Here is a 22,828-nt window from a genome sequence, read left to right as displayed (position 1 = left end):
AATCTCTTTCATATAGACAGTGCTACATAGGACAAGTGAAATGACTAGTCTTGATGCTATTCTTGAACTCACTGCTGTAGAAGTCATAGACCTGGGGTCTTCAGCTGGGCCGCAGCCAGGCGGCGCGGCGCTTATGTGCTCTTTGTGTAGAGGACGCTGCCGTCCTGTTGTCGTCCTAGAGATGAGTCGGTCTGCGTGCAATTGGCTGACATCTTCTGTACAGCCCTCTCTGCTCTAATGTTCCCAACCGGCGTCCCGGCGCTTGACTTTACGCCGGAACATATTATAGAACAGATCAGTCATTGTTTACAACTTCGTGTACTGAATTCAAGAGCAAACCCGGAAAGGGGCGTCACTGTACGAGTTAGTTGGTTTTGTAGTTTTCATCGGATCATTTTTAATGATGTATATTCCTTGTACAGCTGTGGAGAAGGTATGTATTTCGATAAGACAACTGGCCAGCTGATTCTAGTAAATCCGTATTACTTGTTATTAGCTCTTTGTCGAACTATCCACCTGTGTAGCAATTATATTTTGATTTGTTTGTTTCCTGTTTCCACCCACTGGGCTTAGGTAACTCTTTCTGTATATCTGATCGGCTAGTGCTGTTGCTTGCTTGCCTGTAATGCCCTGAGATAAGTGTTTGCCTTATTTTGGGGTTCTATATTTCAATCGTATATGATACCGCCCAGGGGGCCTTTATATTTATAATTAGTTTCCTTCAGGTGTTACTACAGCTGATTCCTGCTAAATCCCACTTCAGTATAGCTAAGCAGCACTGTCTAGGGGTGGCGTTTAGTATAAGTTTGCTTCAGCTGTTTGTGGCACCCTTAATTTGCTACCAATTTCCAGTGATAGTCTCATAAATTTCACGCCTTGTACCAAGTGTTTCTGATCAGCCATTTTGCCCTAAGGCTCTCTGTATTTACAAGCCTGATAACATGCCTGTCCATGCAGGTTTGTTCCAACGTAAGCTTAAGACTCCTTAAAACAATTACTAATGGGAATCTTGTATTCTTAACCAATTTAGCGTAGTTGCTAAGTGAACTTATTATTGATCTATTGGAGACCTTGATCTATAATTGTCTGTTGACAAACAACACTATATGACAATTAATCATTCTTCCTATAATTACTTATTACTCTTAATTATATTGATAAGGAAAGGCAGATTTTTCTTGTGGTCGACCAATGTTTGGCGATCTTTCTTTTTCTTTTTTTTTTTAAATTCACCTTCTGCACCAATGCATTTTAAGAATAGTATTTATTGATGTGGTGAGACTTGTGCTTAACTGCCTTAGTTACTAGTCATCACTGCTCCCACTTGATGTAAATACCGATAAGAGGGTATTCGCGACATGTGATTCTGAGAAAAACTTCTACAAACTTATGAATAATGCAGTTTTCGGAAAATTGTGGAAATATTAGTAACCCTTGTGATATTCACTTAACAATGAAATGAGATTGGTGTTATGCCACGATATATTATTCTGTTGTTTCAAATTGCGAATAGGCTTCAATAAAGAATTGTTAGTCTGGGGATAGCGAGAGTTTCAGTAGAGTTCATGAAACTTGTTTATGTAGGAATATGTATTGTGACCTATCTCAACTCCACATGTATCCGTTCCATTATGAATTCTCAAGAACTAATTATGCAGACCCAATGTTATTTCATACGGACATGGACAGCTTCATCTATTGAACGAACAGTTGTGATTCAATTAAAGTAATAATGTGCCACCCCAATTCATTCATCACATCTAGATACGCAGCCAATAACACCTATGGCATAAAGCTGGCTAGGTATATACAGAGGAGAACAGTGGCAGCAGTGGTGATGGTAGTGGGAGGGCAGTCGAGGACTGGAATGGTGGTGGTATGCTGTGGGTGTGGCAGTGAAAGTTGGACCAAGGGCAGAGATGAGGACACTCTTGTAGTTTAGTTTGTGTAAAGACATAAACATGCTTATCCTATTCCTACTGTACATGTTTAAACCTGGGGCGAGTCAATTCTAAAGTTCCAGGATATGGTGGAAAAATTGTGGTGTTAAAGGGATGGAGAAACTGCTTACAACAATAACAATTTTGCTACCATCAGTTTAAACTTAAGACACGCAGCAATTAATGTCTGGGAGAATCCCAGTGGCTATCTTGGATTCTAAACTTGGAACACATGAAATTTCAATCTTTGCTCGTATCTCCTGATCCAATGTCTTTGATTTATGTGAGACTGACATAACACTGTCTCAGCATCCTTGTATCCATCATCTTGGATTCTGATATCACAGAGCTGTCCTAGTATGCCAATGTTGTCATCTAGGATTCACAGACCTATATGACACTTTGGATTGTCCTAGTATGTCCAGGTAGCAATTTTGTTTCGCCATTTTTGATCTGATGTCAAAGAAGCTGTCCTAGTATACCCAGGTCGCCAACTTGAATTCTGACTCACACCAACAGGGCAGCTGCCCCTCCTGCATTCCTGAATTTCCCGCTATTTTACACTTAGGACAAGTGGCCTAAGGACTTAAGTGGACTACTTCCACAGTGACATTAGGGTGGTGGTGGAAAAACCTGTAATAAAAGTGGGCTATTTTGAATTTCTCACTATGTTGTACATAGGGAAATTAGGCTATGTCTGATAGGTAGGGTAGGGGGAAACCTGACAACATTCCACGATTCTGTCAGTGACATTTTAGGTGAAAGGGGCTAGGGGGATAATGTGACAACAATAGAGACTGCCTTATACTGCAGCTACCCTACTGTTTGAATTTCCTGCCTTTCTGTATTTAGGAAGATTGGTTTATGTCTGCTGTGACTTAAGAGGCGAGAGTTGGGAAGTGCTGATCATTGAAACTGGAGCCTCTAGGAGATTGCATGTTGCCCTTTGTACATTTGGCCCGTAGCTTGTACTGCGGGTTAGCTATCTAAGTCGTCCTGCACCAATACCCACTTAGCCAACTACTTTGGTGCACATGTATAAGGTACATGATGATTACGTCTTAAGCCTCGCATTCGAACATGGTGTAGTAAAATTCTGTACATGGCTGCGCGTTCCAGTACCGTGAATAGTTACAATTGAAAGAAAAACAGCCCTCGGTCACTATTTTTAACAAATTAACCTGGTTTCAACACTTCTAGGAGTGTCTTCTTCAGAACTTGAAACAAAGAATGGTCTATATTCTATAACATGCTCACAGAATAATGACTAAAAACGTATGATAGGGTATAAGTACGGTATCATCGTAAAAGACTGACAGTACTTATATGTCATTCATAAAGTAATAAATATGTCAAAAGGGCATTCGTCACAAAGATATTTAAGATTAAAAAAACAGTGATGGCCAGCCACTAAGGGCTGCTCGTTACTTGCATGATGCAGGTTGCAAAACGGACTGAGGTGCCCGCGTTAACAAATGCGGCCAGGTGAACATGGCACTGCAACGAGCGCGCCATCTAGTAGTCGTAGATACAATTAGGCTACTTCACATTGAAATATAGGCTGAAATGATTATAAATAAACATTAATTGGTACATAATGGAAAGCAATGTTTGTTTGATAGTAGCATACAACATAACATTTTGTCTACATCAAAGCTTATAACAGTAAGATAAAACATGAAAACATCATTATGAAAATGTAGATAGGACTGAATGACAACTTGCATATAGCAATACTGACGTGAAATGCAGATATCTGACTTTGGGTCTCCTTGTGCAGGTTGCCGAAATGTTCTTTTCCCTCTAAGGTAGTCCTATGTTTTTCAATTATCAAATGTTTCTTGGCTGCATTTCACGTCATTATTACTTTCTGCAAGTTGTCATTCAAATATCTTTGTGATTAATGCCCTTTTGGCATATTTCTTACTTTATAAATGACATATAAGTACTGTCAGTCCTTTACGATGATTCCGTACTTATACCCTATCATACATTTTTAGTCATTATTCTGTGACCATGCTATAGAATACAGACCATTCTTTGTTTTAAATTCTGAAGAATACACTCCTATCAGCGTTGAAACCAGGTTAATTTGTTAAAAATGGTGACCAAGGACTCTTCTTCTTTCAATTGTGTAGTAAAATAACGACCATTTAATTGCACTTTCTTTTTTTCCTAGTCAACCAGACCGTTCCCGTTAGCTGCATCAACGATAGAAAACTTAAATATATTCACTTCGTTTCAATGGAATGGGCAGCATCTTGAAAATATGTTATAAGATGAACATCAAAGGTAAAAACAAGGATAATGAAATGCAGTTGAATTAATTCAGGTGATGCTGAAGAATTAGAAGGTGAGACACTAAAAGTGGTAGAAGATTTTTTTTTATTTTTCAGCAAAATCACAGAATTACAGTGGACGTAAAACACATACTGCCAATAATCAGCGAAGCGTTTCTGATTAGAAATTTGTTAATGCCGAATTTAAGTGCTAGAAAGATTTTTTTTCTGATTGTATTTGTCTGAAGTGCAAAAAATGTTTAAATGTATGAGAAATCTTATGGACTTAACTGCTAAGGTCATCAGTCCCTAAACTTACACACTACTTAACCTAAATTATCCTAAGGACAAACACACACACCCATGCCCAAAGGAGGACTCGAACCTCCGCCGGGACCAGTCGCACAGTCCATAGCTCCAGTGCCTAGACCGCTCTGCCAATCCCGCGCGGCTTCTGAAGTGCAGCCTTGTACGAAAGAGAAATGTGATCGATAAGCAGTTCGTACAAGAACAAACCAGAGGCTTTTGAAACTGCGTTACGCAGGAGAATGCTTGATTTTAAATGATTAGGTTGGATAACTAATGAGGAGGACTGAATTGAAATGGGGAGGAAAGAATTTATGCCACAACTTGAGAAAAAGAAGGCATCGGTTGAGAGGACATATCCTGCTCCAGTTTCCTAACAGCCGACAGCAACAGAAGCAACAAGAACAAGGAAACGCTGTTTATTTTTCGCGTTACGATGTAGTCCCCAGAAGTAACTTTATTTTTCAATATTTCAGAGCGGTGTAGAAATTTAATAGCAGCTCGCGTTGTAAAGTTACAGCGCTTACCTGAGTACGTGCGGCCAGATGCCGAGAGTGTTTGAAGAGTTCTCCGTCGTTACCTCTCATGTGCGTGTCTTTTGGTTCACACTGCATATAAAACTGAAATAAGGAACCATTAGAGGTGAAATGCTGACTTTACTGTGGAAAACCGGAATTAAAAGTGTGGGAGTAAATGTATGGACTGTTAATTTTAACGAATAGCAACTGTTAACTGTATCACGCTATTACTCGCCATAAACGAGAAGCGGCGACGCCACTTCGATTCTGAAAGCATGCTGTTTGTAAAATATAGTGATAGTTGATAATTACCTTACGTTAACGTAACTTCTTCGAGCGAAATAAATTTCCTTTCTTGACTGTTCCGTTATGTTTCTCAGTAGCAGAGAAATATTTTGACAGACCACATTTCGCTGCTTCATGGTTTTTTTTTTTTTTCAAGAGTAGATAAATTCAGTATCGTCATACATCCAAGGATTACATCACTCTGCGGCAGTTACTGCTGCAGTATCTCGTTTTACTATTACTACTCCTGTAAAAAGAATGCATTGAGATGCATAGGACCTGCCGACCATCCGCGGTGTTTCCCTCTGCGCCATGGCGTCATTTGTATGTGGTATGGAGCGGCATGTAAGTTTTCCAGCTCTCAGAGCCGCTACTTCTCATTATTGTGGTAACCCCAATTAGCCTTATGAGGTTTTGTGCACCCCCTTGCAGTCCTCTCGTGTAGAAAAAAGCCCCCGACGTTAACCGGAACTGAACCCATGTCGATATTGCAGCGCCTGTGTTGTTAAGAAGAGCGATGCAATGTTCTTTCGGATGTGCGTTTATGAGGAAATGACAGTGAAAATTTGTACCGGACTTACACTCGAACCCGGATTTCCCGCTTTAAGCCAGCGGTCGCCTTAAATACTTTCCCTATCCCTGTGCGACTCACTAGCCAAGCCAAACTTCCGACATCGTCGTTCCTGCGTCACAACCTGCACGCGTGCACATCGCGTAATTCCAGTACGGCATGTAGCGTCCCTGCTCCTTCCTAATTCCAGTTGTTGTCCACAATAAGCAAAGTCTTTTATGAAAAATTTGAGAGGAGCGAAGATTACAATAAATTTTATAGTTCACTTAGCTTATCGTGTAGAGTTGGCTCCTTCATGTCTAGGGGTCTGATTCTTGAAGTTGAAATTCTCGCATTTTAGGTCCTAATCGTTTAATTGATCTAAATAAATTTGAATTGCAGAATTTTTGTTGTTGCGTTAACACATTTTGTCCCATTTTATTATATCAAACAGTCTTTCGAATTTTCATATTAACGAAGCCGAAATGACATTGTTCGCCCAAAATACAAAAATACGTCCGATCACATCTGAGGCATGCTTATTTGCTACTTCACTTTGCGTTAATAGCAATATTCCGAAAGATTTACAATTTTTCTGTTAATTTCCTTTATGCTTTCGTAAATGAATCCAGAAATAAATATAGTTAAAAGTACTAGATTGTGTAATTAATAATAGAAATTTTAAGTGTCCCAAATAATTCGTAATTTCAAATGATTCTAAAAAATAATTTCAACTGTACATTGAGAGCTAGTACTTATCGATTGTAACATCGAAAATAAAGTAATTCCTCTTCATAAATTTTAACTTGAAATATAACATATTTTGTATTTAACCATACGAAAGCTTTCAGAAAAACAGCTGAGATAATACTGACCTGTCCACAATTCGAAAAATGACAACTGCTGTTGAGGAAAAGTAATGTTAGAGGAGGATGTCCCTTTACAAGGGGACGACCCTTTTTATTGAAAGCCGCTGTCTAGTATCGGCAACCAAATATTGCAGAGCCAAGAAATCCAAGAGAACCACGGAATGGAAACACCTCAGCTCATCACAACGAGACTGCCACGCCAGAAGAACAAAGCGAGTGACTGTTACAAAACATTTTCAAGCAAACATCAGTCCAGCTTCCAAAGTGACATCACCTCTTACTAAGTTTCCTCTTTTTCCACAGGATGACCACAGAATTTATGAAAAGATTATGTAACATCAGTATGATCTTATTGTGAAACTGTTTTTGTAATGCCATTTAGCCTGAAGATTAGGTATTCCCTCGAAACATGTCACAAAATAAATAAATCATACAATAGCTAACAAAGTTTGTGACTGGTAGCGGTAATTTAAATACAACATTTACAAAGTTACTTCTGTTTCTATTTAATGAGTTTTTAACTCACTACTTAGAAAAATATTGTTCACGGTGTCTCTTAGCCAAAGTTCCTTCAAAACAGTTTCCACTGAACTGATGCTGTCGGAGAGTCGTTGATGTCACCATCGTTAATCCATGATCCTTGAGCATGTAATTCAGTAATTACGTTCTTTTGCTAAGCTCCTTGATCGTGGGCGCCTATTGTGAATCTGACACGAATGCTCGATGTTTACAAAATTAATTCCAATGTGCATATCTGCATGGAACAAAAAGCATTTTAAATGCTTCCTTCCATTAACATCTGATGTTAACTTGATGTCACAATGTTTTTTACACAGCTTACCACATATTTCAGGGTTATGCTTGTCCGCCCCAGATAGATGAGTGGTCAGCGCAACAGAATGTTAATCTTAATGGCCTGGGTTCGATTCCCGGATGAGTCTGAGATTTTTCTCCACTCAGGGACTGGGTGTTGTGTTGTCCTAATCGTCCTTACTTCATCCCCATCGACGCGCAAGTCGCCGAAGTGTCGTAAAATAGAAAGACTTGCACCTGGTGAACGGTCTACCCGACGGGAGACCCTAGTCACTCGACTTTTTTTCAGGGTTATGCTTTATTATTCGACCGCAGTTTGACACTTATCACAGTCCATCCGTCTGCACTACGAAAGTAAATTAGCTTAAATGTCCGTAAAACGTTAGTCCGCGGTTTACAACGAACAATTTATGGTGTAACCAGTTGTCTCCATAATCACTTCAGCTACTCGGTGATCGGCACATCGTACACACCAAGTTCTTTGTGTCATAAACGGTGTCTTCTAGGCTTGCACACAGCTTACCTATCTGCACATCAAAGTTTTATGCTTAATGAGCCAAACTGCAATTACGGCTAAAGAGCGATACATCCATAAAGTTACTACTTCTTTAATGGCTGCACATACCAGAATCATAACTGTAGCACCGTCCAGACACTGCTACTTTCCCACCAGCCTTGACTACAATTCCTAGCAGTACATGCGCGGTACGACAATCACCCCCACTCTCGCTCTTGTCTCTTTGTTGATGCTTTCTCTGCTGACCTATCGATATTGTTCTACATTGCTCATACATCTCACTTCACATAATATTTTCAAAGACTGATTACATCGATTTGCATTTTATAAAATATTACAGCTTCATATTATTCTGTTCATAGAGAATGAATTCAAATGATGTGTAATCAATCAGAAAAAATCCAGCATCAGAGTAGATGAAATTAGTAGTAATGTTCATAACAACTCAATTATGTAAACAGAAACATAATTGTACAAAGAAATAATGAATGAACGAAAATAAGGCAGAAATAAGTAACAAGAGTTTAACAAAAAAGGAAAAATAGTTCTGTGGTGTCATCTTCACATGTGCCCCCCCCCCATTATATCATTTCATGTTCTTTCAGACCTCTCCTGATTAAGTATCTCAAACACAAATGAAGTATTTTGTTTGTGTACTAGTTGTATTCAGGTAAGCTAACATAACATAAAATACTATAGTCATCTTTTGAGTATACACAGAATTACATACAAATTGTCATTACAGCATGTAAACATAAGGCTAACCTTTTCATTTCTCCTAAATTTCTAAATTATCCTAGCAGTAAATCGAAATAATATGACATGGTCTACAAAACAATGTTTTGTCTGTCTTCATTGAGACACAAGAGAATGTAATACAACTGATTTTGACATAGAACCTCAGATATTCTATTTTTGTCTCTTACTATGTTTAGTCGTTTTCTGTATAGGGTTTCAACCCTACAACACAGTTCCTATTTCTGTACACTCATACCTTCAGTTATATGTGTCATTAAATTTATGATTGTTACTTTGTTTTATGATAGAAATAGTCTTTCAACTTATTTTTTAATACTAACCTATCAATGAAAATTACAGACTTTTACAAATTCCAGACCTATTCACAACATAACATAACTTGTTGCTACCTTTCCTAGTGTTATTTCTTCATTTGTCAATTTAAAGAGGAAACATTGAACTATGAGTAAATTAACATTCAGCATGCTATGAAACAATTTCTGCCTTAAACGGCTTTGCAAACTCAGATGATTAAAACTCTCATATTTATCTTTCAAAAACAAAGTTATAACTTCTACACCTCTTGTCATCTCTCCTCCTCGATCCCAAGCTTCACAAAGACGATTCATTGTGCTCATTACATTCACAGTTTTGGTTGGTAAAGTTCTTGCATAGTATGACTTCAGACCTGCTACATTCTTAAGGGCAAACTACTTCTTCGATTTTGGATAAATCAAACAGAATGTGTTCAGGTGAGGTATACTTCCTGCTTAAAATGGGCCTTTGTATACATCAAATAACTTCGGTATTTGTTTATTTCTTTTAATTTCTCATAAGTCTCCGGTAATACTAGATCCCCCAACCTTAATATCAACACCTATTTCATCATCATGTCATTTCTTCCTCTCTAACAGTTTCTTCTCCACCAATTCTCTCACCATCTTCTTTATCTCTTCTCAATTTAACACATTCCTGGGTGGGAAAGATATTTTCTCCTCCACCAAATTTAAAGACCTATCACTTTCATAATCTCATGTGGAGTCATCTCTGTTACATTATGATCACCATTGTCTACCACATCTTCAGTGTTCTCTACAAAATCTCCCCATGAGCTATGGTTATTTGCTACAGTATGTAAGGCATAGCCTGCTACTTTCCTTCATGTAACATGCATCAGGGTTTCCTGCTGGACGATAAGTTGAAGTGTATATCACTGTTACCCTATGGTTAGGGTTATTAAAGGTAAATTTTGATCTGTTATCAGAAAGCATGATTTTAGGTTTTCCCAAATTCTATGAAACAGTCACTTTTTAGCTTAGTCGAGATTGTTTTAACATTTGCTTTCTGTAAACGATACAGCTTTATAAATTTAGAGAACACCTCCAATACTACAAAAATAAAGGCAAAAATCGCATTTTGTGTTTCGTAAAAGGGCCATAGAAATCCACAGCTAACAATTCCATCGTATCATTCAGATATGCCAGTTCTGCATATTTGGCTGGTAACTTTGGCTCCCTGGCATTTGTCTCATTTTTTAATACAGTTATGCTGTCATGCTGCCAATCATTACAAATCATTAAATTTTGTACACACTTTTTGCACCTAAATGTCCAAAACTCAAATGCATGTAATTAATCACCACATCTCTGTACTTATTGAGCCAACACAATTTCCAGTGTTCTGAATTTTCATTAGTTCACCTGAACAGTATCCCACCATACACTTTCAATAGTTTTAGCAGCTTATTTCCACCATCTTCTTGCCCATGTCCCTTTTCATCATCTCCCCTATCTCATTCTGATTCTGATACCATCTCAGATTTTCACACATGCTTCCAGTTTTCTTATCCCTTTGAACTCCCTTTATATAATACAGTTTTACATGCTCCTCATCCATATCATATCCTACCTCATCACTCTCTCATATTGGCAGTCTCGTTAAAGAATCTACCATCTTTCTCTGAATATCCTTGACATATCTGATTTCAATCTGGAACTGTTGCAATAACAGTATCCACCTTGTTAATAGTTTATGATCAGACCAATTTTTTTGAAAAAATTAAGAGCTCTGAGGTCATTATAAATGAAGGCTTTATTTCTCCATAGGTAATCTCTGAACTTTTGAAACACCCAAACTATCACCAACAATGCTCACTCACTCATACTGTAATTTTTCTACTACCTAGTTAATGATCTGCTCAGAAAAGCTATTATCCAGTGATCTTCCTTTCTCTCATCTCCAAACTTCTGGAACAAGTACACTCCAGTGACACACCCAAATTAGCCAGTTCCTAAATAAAATGTCCCAACTGGTGTCAGGATGATGTAAGATTCTCTTCTCCATCAAAGCCTCCTCAAGTTCATTAAAAGACACTTGACACTTATTTGTCCATACAATAGCTACCTCAGGAGTCAACAACTTATTCAAACACAGGCTGTTCAAGATTTATCCAGACACAAAACTTCTACAAAAGTTACATGAGCCTAGAGGTGATTTCAGCTGCTTCTGCTTTAATATCTTCATCTTTTCAGGATAAACTCTCATACCATTAGTGGACAGGATTCTACCAAAAAATTTTATATTTATCCAGACAATTCACATTTCTTTAAGCTGAGGGACAAAGCCCCCCTTTCCTTAAATCTTGAAACACCTAATTCTACATGTTACAACATTCTTCCTGTGATTCAGTTTTAATTAATAGGGTGTCCACCTATATTGTTATTTTGAACTCAGCTTTGACTTGGTCGACTGTTTGTATGAACACTGAAACACTAATATTCAATGCAAAAAGTCCAACAGTATATTTGTAACACCTGCCATTCATCAAAAATTCAACACTCCTTAGCATGTGGTACTTGCCAATAACCACTAGTCAAGAAAAGGCCGGCCATGTAAGACATTTTGTAATAGTTTAGCAATAGCCCATCCATGGTTTTTGGCTGTAAGTTTTCCCTTCACTATCATGTTCACATTTTCTTAGGCAGCTGTTAACAACTCTCACACTGCCACCTTTTTTATGCACAATGAATATATGCCCATTGTACTTGCTCATACCCCTTTCTACAAACCCATATTCTACCATTCCTTCAGTTTATTTGTACAACGTGTTTCATATTGCAAGAGGTATAAGAATAGGTATTCTTACAAAAGGCTCATGCAGTTTACATCCAGCTTACACTCAAAGTTAAGAACTTTGCCAGGTTTGTTAGAGAAAACTTCCTTACTTACATACAAAACTTTCTTTAATTCCTCTTTCTGTTGCTCATTTAATACTTCAGTTTAAGCCATTTGGTTCTTTAATTAGAGTTCCATACCTTAATCAGTAAAAATGGAACCCTTATAGGATCAATTTGTTGCCTGTCTCTCTGTCCAACTGTTAAAAACCCTTTTTCTCAGGAACAGGTCGACATATCAAGTTGAAATTTATGTCACATACAAGGTCTACAATACGTCTGTGGCGTAAAAAATTGAAGCTTCTAGGTCAATGCAGTCAAAAGTTATGCCCATTTATGTCACATATTTTGATACTCACAAACTAACTCATCAAAACCTATAGGGTACATCTCATTGTTTTAGAATCATCAGATCTGTCACAAAGCAATATTTAATATTACTAACAAAAGAAAAAATCCCAACATCGTTAATTTCCAAATATATGACACGAAAATTTTTTGCTCTTTTAGTTTGTTGTCCATTGTCAAACTTGAAATTAAAACATTCTCAAAAGTCTTGGAATCACTGAGACTGATATCTTGCCACTATTAACTTCAATAACAAGCAAAAATCGTTGAGATGTTCGATTTGTGGAATGGATGAACTGTCTATATACATAAATAAGTTTGTACAGAACCCACAGTGCACGACTCCTACTTGCACTTGTCCAATTTTTCTTCTATAATCCCACTCTCATCTTTAGGACAACCATAATCGAGGCTCAACTGTTACTCTTCAAAATCAGTTCCAATCAGCACCACCTTTATTTCCAGATGTCCCAGTAAATTTTACTATCTACTACTAAATCCTCAAAATCTACACTCTGTTTTCAAACTTTGCTCTCAAAACTAACAAAACTATTACCACAATTAATTTCAGCTTTACACTCCATTTACGCTCATATCAGGTGCAACAAAAATTGTGCACCAAAGATATACCCCAAACTTCAAATTCTAAAATTATTTCTCACTTAACAACTTAAGTTTCTTTGCCCACAGCACACAGTATTCTTAGTACCATCTCTGGCACATACATTACATCATTATGTTCCTTTAGACTATTAAAATCTCTCTCAGCAACCACAGTAATTTCACCACCAATGTCCAAAAGGGGTTTCTCTCTTCTCCCATAGAGACCAGTTCTCACATAAGCTTATCAAACCCAAATATCATCGTCACCTTTCTCATATAGTAACTCCAGTCCAATATTAACTATATGTCCAATCATCAAAACTTAATTTTGAATTGACAAATTCCTCTGACGCTTTTTCAATTGCACTTAAACTTAAGTCTTTCTCATTACAAGTTGACACTCTTGTCTTCACTAATTATAAGAACATTAACTTTCTCCATGTCATGGTTCAAAGAGTCTGTGCTAGTCTTCAATAATTTGAGAAAATGGTTTTTCTTCTTCCTTCTCTCCTTCTTGCAAATTGTTATGTGAAATAATTGTTTCTCTGCACTACTACTACTACTACTACTACTACTACTACTACTACTATCACTAATATGTCCTTCATCACTATCATCATTTTCATTATACAACATCTTCATTTCCTTCCATCTCTTTGCTGCTCCTCAAATTTTTAACTCCATCATTCACCTGGGAAACTGCCATGTATTCTATCACCGTAATCAATATTATTGTCATCATAAATTACTAAGCATCCTGTTTCACATTGGCAAATTGTAACATTCATAGGCCCCTCCCCCTCTGTAATGACCTCTTTTATTACTCTAAAACTCATTTCACCCCTTCCTCCTTTGCCTCTTACATTTATTTGATTCATTGTGTTAGTCTGATCCCTGTTCTCATAGCAGCACCCAGAATCTTCGTCTTCATTAAGTGAGCAATTTGTTTGTTGCCCATCTACATCTGTCACTCTAATCAGACAAATCTTGAACTTTGTTATTATCGCCTGTCAGTCTACATCTCTTGCTAGAAGGCAATTTCCCCACTTGTACCTCTACAGTATCCCTTTCACTCCACGGTCTATCCAGATGTTTCAACTAATTGATCTTTCTTTCACAGTACTCTTTCACAGTCTCCCTGTTTATTCTGTCATACCATGGCGCTTTCTTAAAAACTTCTATAACATCACTTTGTTTTTCTTTGAATCAGCATTGTTCCAGAAATGCTGCTACAAATTTCTTGAAACTTTCTAATTGATTTGGTTCGTCTACTCCCCAGTCCAAACTTTGTCTCTTTAAGCAAACACTTGTCCTCCTTAGCTTATCGTTTTCTATCCGATCTGCAGTAAAATGACTTCTCAAATTAGCAGTATCAGACACTTTATTATTAAAAGTACTACCATCTCTTATCTGCACTGATACAGGTGATGCTGTAACACATTTACTATGTACAGCTTTTTCTAAAAAAGTCGGCTCCTGGAAAATTTGATCACAATAGCCTTTCATTTCAGTCTTCCCTTGTTTACACTGTCTAGCTTGGGCTTCATGTCGTTATCCAAGCATTCTACTCTTTCCTTTAAACTGCTCTCAAATTTATTTTGTTTTTCATTTAACTCAAGCTCCTTTTCCTTTATGTCTCTTTAATACCTTCTTTGAATTTATCAGAATCTTTATTTACCATTAACTTGAACTCTGAAATTTTATTTTCGAAACTTGCTTCCAATACCTTTTTAAAGTCCTCTAAGTTTTGCCGAGCTCAGATTTTTTTTATCTATCTTTTTTCACCTCTTCTTTCATTTTCTTTTGTTCTTCTTTCTTTTCCTGCTGGGATTTTCTTACAGCTTCTATCTTTCCACTTGGTTCTTCCTTCATTTCTGTTGGTTTATTCTGCCCTTTCTTCTGTTCTCTGCTAACAGCTTGTACGCCTCCCAATACCAATTGTGACTTGCTCTCTATCCTATCCTTCTCTATTACTTGTCTTCTGACATATTGTTGCTGTTTAGCGGCTAAAGCTTTCTGTACATTAAACATAACAGGTTGTATATCTTTGTCTCCCGCCTTTTCACTTCTCCATGTCTGAAGGCTAGCTAACCGATCATCCTCTTTAATCATCACTTTGTTGACCTAGTGAAAACTAAAAAACCGAAACAAATTAAACCAGCCACTAAATTTCAAAACTCGATCTAAAAATTAATAGATTCCTTCATGGCGGCATTAGAACATCACTGTCATGTCACCCTGTCACAACACGTTCGATATTCGTGAAAATAACGGATCAGTGGTATCACAAAAGGTAGCTGTATCATCTGAAACATCATCTCGAACGTCGACTGAGCTACAACCAACTGCGTTTAGTTACTTGGTCTAACAATACCGGCCGGCCGGAATGGCCGAGCGGTTTTAGGCGCTTCAGTCTGGAACGGCGCGACCGCTATGGTCGCAGGTTCGAATCCTGCCTCGGGCATGGATGTGTGTGATGTCTTTAGGTTAGTTAGGTTTAAGTAGTTCTAAGTTCTAGGGGACTGATGCTCAGAGCCATTTCAACCATTTTTTCTAACAATACCCCAATATTTCTTCTCTAATTTCTCGCGCCGGAAATTTTAGGGGAAGTGTAACCAGCGTATTCTACTTTTTTCGCAGTTTAACTGAACATTACACTCACCCAAGTAAGTAATTAGCCAAAAATTATGACATTAGGACTGACCATCGATTAACCAAAATCAGATTACCACTGGTAAGATACTCTTCTGAACAAAGTGAACAACTCGTGGGCTGTTACTGCCTGCTAATGTAATGGCGGATAATGCATAGCGCTCATACTTCAACGGCACCACACAACAATCCAAAAGGGATTAAACGCGAAACAGTAAAAAATGGAAACACTTAGAAACTCTACAAATAATAATAAATGGCAATTAAAGACGAATGAAAAGAAATAAAACCTGTTTACTGTTATGTCATTGGTACTGAGAGCCATTGTTTGTACTAATAATTGTGTCGTAAGTTAATGAGTTTGCAAAATTATTGTAATCATTGAAAGAAATAATTCAATGAGCGAAATTAAGTTTTAACTATTGCTCTGAATGTTATTGAAAAGTAATTAGAACAGCATTACAGTATGATAAATTACAATTAAGTACTTGTAAAATGAGTGAGCAAGAGAAGTTACTGTTGTATCTATACAATTAAGTTTTACATCACTACTCAGAAAAATATTGTTCGCCGTGTCTCTTAGCCAACGTTTCTTCAAAACAGTTTCCACTTATCTGATGCTCTGGGCGAGTAGTCGACGTGCTCCCCATTACTTCATAATCATTGAGCATGTTATCCAATAATTAGCATTTTTCTGAGCTTCTTGATCGTGGATACCTGTTGCAAATCTGACAGTAATGCTCGATGTTATCAGAATTAATTCAAATCTTCATGTCTGCAAGCAACAACAAACATAGCACACTCTTCTTTCCATTAAGGTGTGACATAACTTGATATCATAATCATACAGCTTTCTGTTGCTGATTAGCAATATAATTTTACGATTTAGCAACATTTCTTTCCGATGATGACACCCCAAGTAGGTGTCGACACTTAGGTCGATATACCTACCGCTTATGTGCAACCGGTTGTCTCTTTAATCCTATTTGAAAAAAGATGATGTCATAATGTTTGTTACACAGCTTAGCCACAATTTTCAGATTTTTGCTTTATTATCCGATCGCCACCCGGAATTTTTCACAGTACATCCGTACGCACTACGAAGTAAATAAGTTTAATCGTACTGTAAAACATTATTCCGCGGTTTACAACAAACACTCTATGCTGTGTCCAGTTGCCTCCGTAATCACTTCAGCTACTTGGTGATCGGTACACCGTACACTCAAAGTTCTTTATGTCAACATACGGCACGAAAATGCGTTACAGATATTTCGGTTTCATTTCGCAGTCCTTCGTACGCTCTGAACAGTGTGTGCTCTCTACAGTCATAAACGGTATCTTTTAGGCGTGCACACAGCTTACCAATCTGCACATCGATGTTTCAAGCTTAATTACTCAAACTGCAGTTCCGGCTAATGGGCGATGCATCCATAAAGTTACCAATTCTTTAATCGCGGTACATATCAGAAACCAAAATGTGGCACTGTCCAAACATTGATTTTTTTTTCTTTCTTTTACTTGTTTTCTGCCTTATTTTCTTCATATCATTGCAGGGGAAATTTTATAAAGTTATTTCTTCGTAAAATTATGTTTCTGCTGAGAGGCACCCACATGCCTTGCTCATACAGTGGCATCAAGCAGTCAGGCCTGCAAGATGAGTGGTCTGCCAAGCGAGTGGATTCATTCTTATTTATCGAGTAACATGAACTCTCGTACTCACAATTTAGTTACAAATTATCCTCCTGTATGAATAATACGCAACGGAAACACGCATCTGACTATCAGTAATTTACAGAACTCTGACTGTACACTACGCACTGGCAATACCACATTTTCCTTTTGTCTTTTATTTAACGGCTTTTGTCAACATGTGGCCACCGCACTGAATATGAATGGCGCACACATTATAAATTCAGGACATTATAACAACATACAATTCGAAGGAAAAGTCCCCCAATCTTTTTCTTTTCACTATCTTATTTATTCCGATAAATTCTCTAACCTAAACACACAAATTCTATAACCTACAACAATAACACATGAGAAATTCCGCCCAGTGGGCATGGCTTTACATTGGTGAATCTCTATATTATGGTCTCGTAATTATTTAACGCTGCAGTGCACTTTCTCGATAGGATGGTGGATCTTTTATTATACCTCACACTTCGACTCTCACAATCATCATCACTAAACTTTCCTCCAGACAGAGCGGTACTGAAGGAACAAGCATAACCCACTAATCTTTTGAAACTACTTCGCTACTCTCCCATGCAAACCACACATACCCAAATTACATGACATACACCACACTACAACATGAAATACTACACAGAGAATAGTCACAACATTATCACTTTCAGCTTTCCCACTTCAATTAATATTTATCCCAGTTTCACACGACACTGCCCCACTTCATAATTCTACTTTCCTACTATGAACTCTGGAGATATTTGCACGTCTTCCTGTGCAATGCAAGCCAAGTGGCGTTGCTGGATAGACGGCCGACTCACCTTGCTTCTCTCCCAGAGTTTGAATCTAGCGTCACACGGAATCATATCACGCAAAGTAATATTAAGAACGTATTCATCACACACGCGAGTCCTCAACTGATACCACGGACGAGTACATCTCTTTATCTTTTGTCTCATACACAGATTGAGACTCACACAGTACTCACCACGTGGAAGTACTCGTCTCTAATTTCAAGTCCTGCACACGCCATTTCTTAAATATTTCAACTTATGGTACACACGCTATTTCTTAAATATTTCAACTTATTTTACACACGCTAATAATTCAGCTTAACTTAAGCACACGGAAGTATTTCAACTTATTGCTACACGTGGTTTCATTGTGACCGTTGGTCACTTCCGAAGATTCCTACAATCCCATTAATATTACCTGCCTGACATTTAATTCTCCCCACAAAAGTTCCTGAAATAGAGAAATTAATATTTCAAACTACTCTTAAATATTCCACATGCATACCATGTCTCCACTCTTTCGTCATTACGGAGCACAACTAAAACAGGTCTTAACAGCACAAGATCCAGCGGCAGAGTGCTGAAACATGGCCGTTCTTGAGGTTCTCTCCCACCTCTGTCGAAGTGGGGGAGCACCTTTCTACCGCATTGGTCAGCCACATTTCAGGCGCTCAAAGCTCAGGCAAATTTCATCTCTTTGGTCCCACCAAAGGTGGCCAAAGGATCGACTCAAAGATGATCATATATTCAAATTCACTATCTGCGGTTAGCAGACGACCATACATTCATTCATTTCACAGATCTCACCAAACTGGATGTAGGGATTTACTTTCTGGGAGTGCACATGTGATCAATTAAATAAATAAATTGTCATTCTTTCTCACACTGGTATCCGGCTTCGCTGTATTAATTGAAATTGAATTATTTTACAAAAAAAATGTGTTCTTCTGACAAAAATAATGAAGGACACTACAACTGTTGATCGGAATGATCAACAATCAATTTTCCCCCGAACAGTTTAGAACAGTGTGCGGAGATTTACGTAGAATCTAACCATATCTGTTTTTTACTTTAGAATTATTAGTAAGTCAATGCAAGGTGTGGAAAATAAACACCCCCTCCTCCAGGCGTGTTTGCACACTGCGTCGCTACTAATTCGTCAGACGAGCTGAAAAAATGTGGGTATAACATTGTATAGGAACTTGTAGTTTCTTCTTGTATTGGTTCTACGCACTTAGATGTGGCACTCACATTAAATAGTTGCTATCAAACCACTTAAATTAAAAATAACATTAATATTACACCATTACAACACTATTTCTTAAATCTGCGACTTTCCAACCTCTCTAATGCGGAAACCCTCTGTCCTAGATAAAAATATGACCAGGACCTTCTTTGTAGAAAATTTAAGTACTTTAATTTTGTACTGGGAAACGTTTTCACTAGGAGCCGCGGTTTTCGAGGCGTTAAAAAAATACTAACCAGAAAGGGATCTTTAAAGTTTCTTCCCACCAACCTCTTCGCCTCACCCGTACTCTCATACCCCATCGGTCAGTATTTTTAGTATGTTGTTCACGAGTTTTTCCCTCTAATTTTCCTTCTTTGATCTTTACATGTAGCCAGCTGGTCGACTTCATATGAGTTAGGTCAGCTCGGACAGACTAAATCGTACAGGTCCTCCTTCCGCATGTTATCATTGCAATGGATCCGTCTTTTCTTCAACTGTATTACCGTCTGCTTATGGTCGTATTTATTGGGTGGTTTGTCGGCCTGCCTTCAGTGATATCAAACACAATTACGGGTCGCACCAGAACGTTAGAAGGCACGTTTACCTCAAACCGTCAGCCGAGTTCACCGGCCTGTGATAATGGCTCTGCGTTTATCTAGCCGAAACCTGGAGCTGTGTTTCCTCTTCTATTTTTCTAGCCAGTACTTGCTATTATGAATCTTCCAGATGTCCTTGCTTGCTTTAACGCCAGCCAACCTTCTTATATCTGCCAGCATTTACCACAGATAAGATTATCGATCTAGGTATCGTAAAGACAAAGAAATGTGGAGCCAGATTCCCTGGTATTGCAGACTTCCAACAAAAGAAAAAATGAGACACCTGGTACACTATGTTAGCACATTTTATAAGCAAATGGCGTTTGTTTTGGATTATTCTCCATTTGATTCCCGTTGTCTAAAATACAATTCTCAAGGACCTAGCATTCCATCTCCAGTTTATCTGCATCTTCAGAGTTGGCAGGCATCTGGGCAGAATTTTTAAAAATGTATAAAAGTCTTCAATAATGCTTGTATTCCCCACTGATTAACCTTCGCAGTACCAGGAGAGAGGAGAGGGATGGGGGGCGGGGGCGAGGAACTTTATGCCTACCCTTTCAAAATACTGTAACGTAGTCATTTATTTTATATTTTAAAATTTAAAAAAATATAAATTGGTTTTAATGATTTCTTATTCCAGATCGCCCAGTTATTTTAAATTTTTATGTAAAACCTAATCCAAACACCTATCTCTTAGTAGTGAATGTGACTTTTGACAACAAATTTGTTCATGAAACTTCCTGGCAGATTAAAACTATGTGCCCGACCGAGACTCGAACTCGGGACCTTTGCTTTCGAGCGCAAGTGCTCTACCATCTCAGCTACCGAAGCACGACTCACGTCTGGTACTCACAGCTGTACTTCTGCCAGTATCTCGTCTCCTACCTTCCAAACTTTACAGAAGCTCTCCTGCGAACTTTGCAAGACTAACACTCCTGAAAGAAAGGATACTGCGGAGACATGGCTTAGCCACAGCCTGGAGGATGTTTCCAGAATTAGATTTTCATTCTGCAGCGGAGTGTGCGCTGATATGAAACTTCCTGGCAGATTAAAACTGTGTGCCCGACCGAGACTCGAACTCGGGACGTTTGCCTTTCGCGGGCAAGTGCAAGAGCAGGAGAGCTTCTGTAAAGTTTGGAAGGTAGGAGACGAGATACTGGCAGAAGTAAAGCTGTGAGGACCGGTCGTGAGTCGTGCTTCGGTAGCTCACGCAGTCCGCCTTCGGCGGCGCAGCGGTTCGGACGGTGTTTACGTCCCTGCCGCACGTCTGCGCGAGAGGTGTTTACGTTACGTGTGTAGCGGTGTGTCGCGGTATGCATAGAACGAATCATGGCCTTGTCGTTCCGCAAATCGACACTGAAATTTAGTTTTGTTAACGAATATGCTCGACCGAAGGCTTACGAGATCGAACGTTATTTACGGGACGAGATGAAAATCGAACCTGACGTTCTAGTTGGAATACACTTACCTATAGTCAACAACGTGGTCTATGTCATGCTCATCAATGAAGCGGCATGTGACGAACTACTACTTCGACACCGACAAGGACTTCGTTTCTGTCATTCGGACGGGAATGTTGGAGCGGTAACAGTTGAACACGCCGGCATGGGCCTCCGAACGATCCGCGTCTTTGAGCTTCCATTCGAAGTGCCAGAAGAATTGGTGACAGACGCCCTGCGTCCTTATGGAACTGTCCTATCCCACGTGGCTGAAAAATGGGCGAGTTTCATGACGTATCCTGTCCTCAATGGCGTCAGACAAATACGGATCGAACTCCGAAAACACGTCCCGTCATACTTGTACATCGCCGGTTGTAGGGCGATTGTCATTTACGACGGACAACCAAGGACGTGCTCTGGATGTGGGAAGGAGGGACACGTACGTTCTGAGTGTGCTCAAGAAGGTTATTACAGCTGCCACGGGATGATCCACCCCTCACGCCGCATCCGAGTGTGCTCCCCATGACTTACGTCGCCACATTACGCGATGACGTCGGCCGCGAGACCGACGCGTACCAGAAACACAGAGTCAGCGGCGGATCGTGGCGAGCCACAGAAAGACGACGTTGCGTTGGACCTCCTGCAGCAGTCACAGGACGCCCTCTCTTCGGTTCCGCTTGCGGCCCCTTCAGATAAGGCACTTGGAGACGTCGATAATACGACGGCGCACGATTCCGACGCCCCCCACGAACAACTGGAGACCATGCTGACCTCTGATTCCGAGGCCTGGCAACGTAAACAGCGATCACCAAAACGCCGGAAGAAGCGCGGCCTCACGGTGGAGAACGACCACTCTGATTAGCAGACAATTCGTAGAAGTTTACGGGTACAGACCAGACGACCATGGATACAGAAGAACTGCCTAGCGTGGATGCAACGGTGGCCAGCGGGACGGCGGTACGACCTACCGCTGACGATGCTCCAGACACAGCGAAGGAGCTCGATAGACGGCAACAGGCTACTGAGGAGGCTACGGCGCCTGCATCGCACGACAACGATGGGACATTAGGGGACTGGTCAGAAGAGCCACCCCCGTGGGGAACAGATGATGCCAGAGGAACTGCTCCCACGCACTCTACCTGTGTAAGACCGGCAGAGTGCACGGAATAATGACAGACCATATGAGGGGACGGCGGGGGACGTTAGTCCGACAGCAGCCTATGTACGGCAAAATTAGCGACCGTACGGTACCCTATCCACGTTGAGCGCCATGCAACAAGCTTATCGGATAGGGTCTGTTAACATCAATAGCATTGAGACGCCGGTAAAAATCAAGATGCTCAGTGACATGATAAAGGCTGCGGATTTAGACATAGCACTATTACAAGAAGTTCGGGTACTTCCCCCTTCGGACTTTTACGGTTACGACATTTACTGTTCCCCGTGTGACGAGAGAGGCGTTGGCACAGCTATACTATTAAAGGAAGGGAT

Source organism: Schistocerca piceifrons, chromosome 5, assembly GCF_021461385.2.
Source record: "Schistocerca piceifrons isolate TAMUIC-IGC-003096 chromosome 5, iqSchPice1.1, whole genome shotgun sequence".
Lineage (NCBI taxonomy): Eukaryota > Metazoa > Arthropoda > Insecta > Orthoptera > Acrididae > Schistocerca > Schistocerca piceifrons.
This window is presented reverse-complemented; position numbering follows the sequence as displayed.